At 38.4% G+C, this 6,337-nt stretch overlaps 1 long non-coding RNA gene across 1 annotated transcript; it reads right to left on the minus strand.

Moving 5' to 3' along the window:
- Window positions 1-1,252: 1,252 nt before the first annotated feature.
- On the minus strand, window positions 1,253-5,480 carry LOC134472899 (uncharacterized). The gene is made up of 3 exons (XR_010042914.1): window positions 5,140-5,480; window positions 3,582-3,710; window positions 1,253-3,474 (listed from the first exon to the last, which is right to left on the minus strand). It is a non-coding gene; the product is annotated as an uncharacterized LOC134472899 (long non-coding RNA).
- Between the last annotated feature and the right edge of the window lie 857 nt (window positions 5,481-6,337).

Raw genomic sequence — 6,337 nt, forward strand, 5'->3', positions numbered from 1 at the left:
GTCTGGCTCTCAATTTGTCAATTTTATCTGCTCCTAAAACCAACTCTGTTTCGTTGAGTTTTTATATTGTTTTGGTTTGTTGTTTGTTTTTAGACACTAAAACCAAATAAGAACACAGCAAAAATTAACTACAGGTCAGTATCCATAATAAACACAGACACAAAAATCCTCAAAAAAATATTAACAATTTGAATTCAGCAACCTACTAGATCCTTTGGCATGATCAGTGGAGACTCCTGTCAAGAGCCAAGGATGCTTCCTATACACAAATCCAAACACATGATAGATGAAGTCAACAGAACCAAGGACAAAGACACACAGTCATTTCAACAGATGCAGAAAGGCCTGTGAAAAACCTCAATGACTCTTCATTAAAAATCCCTCAACAAATGAAGCATAGAACGAATTGAGTTTATCTCAACTCAACGAAGATTATACCTTGTCAAACATCACACAGAAACAGGGAAAAGTTTTAAAAGCTTTTCCTCTAAAATGTAGAATCCGGCAGTTATCTGCTTTTGATCACTTTTATTCAACATAGTACTGGAACCCTTAACCAGAGAAAATAGACAAAAAAGAAAAGCATAAAAGCCATCAAAATTGAACAAAATAGTTCAATTACATCTTTTCAAAGATCACATCATGCAATATTTTCAAAACCCTAAAGACTCCACCAAAAAATCATTTAAAGTAATAATGAATTTAATAAAATTGAAGAAGACAAAATCAATACACAAAAATAAGTAACATCTCCACACACTAACTGCAAACTACCTACAAAAAAAGCAGGAAAACAATTTCATTTACAATAGCTGCAAAAAAAACTTAGAAATAAAATTAAAAAGGTAGAAAAGTTCTACAATGAAAACTATAAAAGATTGATTTAAAAAATTGAAGAAGACAAAAATAAATGGAAAGCATTCACATTCGTGTATTTACTATCATAATGTTAAAGTGCTCTCACTACTGTTAGCTACGGATTCAATAAATTACCAACCAAAATCCCAAAAGCATTCTTTACCGCAATAGAAAAAGCAATCCTAAAATTTACATGTACATGCAAAAGACCCTAATGGCTGAAATAATTTTGAATGAAAGGGGGGGGGGAGCCACAGGCATTATCCTATCTCACTTCAAAACATGCTACAAAGGTGTAATAACCAAAAGACTGAGCACTGCCACCAAAAAGACAGAATGACCGATATGGGGTAAAAGTCCATAAATGAATCCACATTGATAGCCAATTAATTTTTGACTAAAAAAAGTTTTTATAAAATATGCAATATAGAAATGATTTCTAAGTGGTGTTGGGAACACTGAACCTCCACATACATAAAAATGTAATTAGATTCTTATAAAAATTAACAATAAACACATTAAGATCCATAACAATGAAACTATTATGGAGAAGAAAATTTAGAGGAAATCATAAACTTTGGATTTGATCTCAAAACCATAGCCAACAAAAGCAAAATTAGACAAATGGAATTATATCCCACTAAAAAAACCTCAAAACCACAGATGAATCGATCAACAGAGTGGAAAAAAAAAAAAAACATGTTGAATGGAATGAAATATCTGAAAATCTTTCACCAAAAAGAAGTTAACATCTAAAATAAATAAGAAAAGTGACTCAGTAGCAAGTAAATAAATAACCACATTAAAATGGGCAAAATATTGAATAGATATTTCTCAAAAGAAAATATACAAATAATATTTGAAAAGTGCACTGTATATCCTACAGACATATGGAAAATAGTGTCACTAATCATCGAGAACTGTACTGGTACATTTTGATCACACCTTTGAATACACAATGTAATACAATCAGGGTATTACAGAAAAAAAGGAAATTCTTCCATTTGAGACAATGTGGATAAGAAAGAGGAGATCTGGCCAGGGACATAGCTCAGCAGCACAGTGCCTGCCTGGCAAGTGCAAGGTCCTGATTCGATTTCCAGTACAAAAAAAAAAAGGAAGGAAAGAAGAAAAAAAAAGAAAGAAAGATCAAGGGAAATAACCCAGGCACAGAAAGACCACCGTGATTTTACCCAGACGTGGAATGTTGGATCTCATAGAAACAGGGTGTACAGCGGGGATCGTTAGAGGCTGAAGTGGTCGGGTAGGGTAGAGATACAGGTAAAGAATATGTTAGATTGAAGAATAAGTTCCAGAGAACCACTGTGCAGCATGGTGACTACAGGAATGATGACACATTGTACCTCCTGGAAACTGCAGAAAACAAATGTCAACTATTTGCACAAAAATAAATAAATAAATAATTATGTGAGGCAATGCCATGACTTCAATTGTCTAGATTGAATCGTTCCATGATGTAGTCATGTATCTAAGCATCGGGCTGTATATGATAAATACATGAAATTTATCTCACTTTAAAAAATTCAAATTTACTCACTTCAGTAATTTCTTGTCCATACCTTTTTTTTTTTAATCAGTACCAGGAATTGAACTCATGACCACATGTTTGCAAGGCAGGTGCTTATGCCGCTGAGCTAAATCCCCAGCCCCTTCTTGTCCATACTCTTGCAAAGGCAAAGATTTTTTTAAATATCTTTGTTCTGACTTAATACAGTACATAGTGCTGAAATGACACACACCCATTCTGTAACTCTGGCGTTCAAAAGACTTTTCACTTACGTCCCTGTGTCTACAGCAGAATGAAGGAGAAAGTTAAAAAGACTTAGTACAGGGGAACCAGCTAAACAATTTGTAAAACAATTGCAGAGTTTCACTGGGGTTCTTAAAACATCTCTCTCTGTCTCTGTCTCTGTCTCTGTCTCTCTATCTTTCTGTTTTAACCTTGATTCTATCTTCAAATCCTAAAACACAGATCTTGCTTGGCTGAATTAATCTTTTATCTTTCCATTATTATTTAATCAAAATCAAAACACATTTTAATTTAAATGCTTTTAGGACTTTTTTTTTTAAACTATGCATTAGGCTTTAGAACTCAAAATTAATCAAAATTGGACTTCCATAATGTTATCTATCATTTCAAAGCAAAAAAAAAGAAACTTTTTACTTCAGAAGGGATCTTAGGTGTCATCAGTTGCTTACATGTTTTAACAAATTTTCCTTCATTTTACAAATGAGAATACTACATCCTCTGTGAAAGTAAAGTGTAGTCATTCTCTTGGGCAAACTTAAGCCCCATTATAAGAAAGAAAGCAAACTTTTGGAGACAGAAATGTAATGAAAACCTAATCCTTTCTGAAAAGGCCAGTGAGGGACCCCAAGACTTCCATCTCATCTACACGAAGGTCTCAACCGTTGGTTTCACATTAGCTCAAATGTTTCCCCCAGTAATGGAAATCAGGAACCCACACAGCTCCTGTGGCCTCAGCAGGAGCAAGAACAAGGAAGACAGAGCAAGCGGAGAAGAGAAGCCAGCCAGCACCGACCTCGCAAGGCACTCTGTCACCACGGGTCTGATCTGCATTGTTTCCACATACTCTGAAAAGCAAACGATATAAGAATTATGTGTAAGAAATCATGAACTTATTTCTGAGTGGTAAATACTACCTAGCATTTTTCACATTCACACAAAAGGATAATCTTACTTTGTCTGTTCTTTTCCTAATCTTGTTTTCGAACTCAGTTCTAAGCATCTTGAAGGCAGGGACTCTGGCACAGGGCTTGTACACACCACCTCGAAATCACAGTGCACTGAGGACACACATGCTGGCATGCTGAGATAAAATAGAATCCATCATTAATTAGATGCCACAGAAGGAAATTTGTGCCACAAGAAGGAAACTAAATAGTTCATACTGATTTAGAGAGATTAAATTTGCTGGCATTTCAATAAACAATTTGAAAATGTGTGGAGAATTTTCTTTGTTAACATTGCACGAATGTTTTTTGTTAACCTACAGTCTTAAAAACTAAAAATAACAAGAGTGATAATTCCAGTCTAACTTTGAGTGTATATATTACATATATAAGCATGTGCACAAATATATTCATATATACACATTCCCACATATACACACTCCTATACATGAAGGAATATGCAAAACCAGGCAATGTGCACATATGTGTGCATATGCATTGTGTGTATATGCGTGTGTGTGTGTGTGTGTGTGTGCGAATGGCAGTGGGAGGAAAGACAAGCCCTGAGCCCCTGGGCAGCCAAGCAGCTGCAGAGGATGACAGCCAGCATGACCTGCTGCCCTAAGATCATATGCTTTAGTGTCCCTGACTCGTGTCCCTGAGTTGACACTTGACAAATCAGATCTGTATTGATTTGCAGCCTCCTGGCAACACAGAACATGGTGTGGCGGGTACTGTGCAGAGTGGGAGAATTCAGAGGGAAGAGGAGGCTGCACTAGGAGGGGACAGGGACGCCGACACAGATAGCTTTCCTGTTCACGCATCAGGCCGGGGAACACAATCATTAGGAAAAACAGCAGCAACAAAACAGAGGACAGCCAGTGTGATCAGACAAAGAAGAATAGGTTCCTAACAAATCAGAAAGTGTAACTTGTGAAACTGCTTCTACAGAGCGCAGGATAAGGACATGATTTACTATGTTAAGCACCGCAGATCAATATAAGCAATCAGCACTGAGACTAAATGGGCACTTTTCACACTGGTTTAGGGAGTTTAACCAATTTCAGTATCTAAATCAATTGGTTTAAACAGGCTGATCAGTTTCACCACCTGAACTTTTCCTCCCTACTGGGATGCAGTTTAAGGCTGTTAGGAGAATGTTAAAAAGCATATACACCCAGTCATCTCAGAGACGACTGATTAAATATGGAATTTCTATTACAAGAAAAAATGATTAAAATTAAGGGGAGGGTGAAGGGAGCTGTGTATGCAAGTAAGGCTCTAAACATACGAGATCTCAGCTACACATCTGGTCCCTTAAAGCTGGCTGTCCCCAGACAGCCTCTGTGTGGAAGGTAGGGGATGAGGCGGTGAGGACGCAGAAGCTGCTCTGGACCCCAGGGACCTTCTGGCTCCAGCCTCCTCACAATTCTGAGATGTCATCCCCAGGGTGAGGGACCACCCTGGGAGAGGATTGACAGTTTCCACCGAAAACAGCTTTGCCAGAGACTAATCTTACAAAGTACTGCAGACGAATAGGGCCCGCTGGAGTGGGCGGGTGTTCACCTGCGGTCTCCAACGCAGGAGATGAGAGCCTGTCTGTCCTCACACATGCGCCGACTTAAAAAAAAATCACATAAAAAACAACATCTTTGCTACGGAGACGTTTTTAACAAGTATTACAGAAAGAGCACCAGCTACCAAAAAGAGTTGCCAGGGCCAGAAGGAGCCATCAATCGAAACAGTTTACATTTCAAAGTTTTTCCAAGAAGAGTGAAAACGTCTCCCCTCCTTGAAGGCAAATGGAGGAGCTGCGGGGAAGAATCTTTTGGCGTCTCCTCCTCCCTCCCAGGGCCTTTAACCCTCTGCTTGCTGCCCGCAGGTAGAGAGGCAGGATGTTTGCGTCACCCAGGGTTGTTCCCTGAGCAGCTCCCCACACACAGTGACGTCGGAATAGAAGTCCTCTTCCCTTTGTGAGTCACTGTGCTGCCTGCTCTGGGGCACTGTGAAATTAACAGGTCATTTTTACATCTTTATTCCGCACCCTCCTAACCTCAGTAAGGACCATCACAAATACTTCTGGAAGGCACTTTTTTTTTGCTCCTGGACATAATTCAGGAACAGAACACTTACAATCTAGGCAAAGAAGACTAACAATGCTACATCTTACCCAAAGTATGTATAACATGGGATTATTATTATTATTATTATTATTTAAAGAGAAAGTTTTCAAGCTTCTCTCTGTCCTGAGGGGGAAAAAAGAACATTTTAAAACACTGGCAGTTTTTAAAAGATGTACAATCTAAACATGCACTTTTGGTTTTAGCACTGAGTTTTCGGCTTAATTTTTCTGCATCCTTTCTAAACACCACCTATGATTTCCTGAGTCCCCTGGAACCCTTCTGCATACCTTCATTCTTAGTTCTAGAACCAGGTGCAATGGAAGCACCAGTCTAAAAAAATTTTTAATTTCACATTTATTAAGACTTGGTGGCAAAAACAACAGATACTCAGCAGCTTTCGTCACTGACTTGTGTCCTATAAAAATGGCCAGGTGTTCATTTCACTCCTCCCAAAGTGCCTTTAGGCCAACACTCCCGCCAAGAGATTCACATCCCTCTGACCAGCTGGCAATTTGTCCAGCAGTAGTGAAGACCCAGAGGTATAGCTAGTCCCCATTTGCTTAGAACGCAGTGTGAAAGGAAAAAAAGAGAAAAACTCAAAGGACCTCCTTCTATTTTTGCACGCACATACAAATGATGCT

Source organism: Cavia porcellus, unplaced genomic scaffold, assembly GCF_034190915.1.
Source record: "Cavia porcellus strain 051 isolate PalLab524CR breed Dunkin Hartley unplaced genomic scaffold, mCavPor4.1 scaffold_2, whole genome shotgun sequence".
In the NCBI taxonomy this organism is placed as follows: Eukaryota; Metazoa; Chordata; class Mammalia; order Rodentia; family Caviidae; genus Cavia; species Cavia porcellus.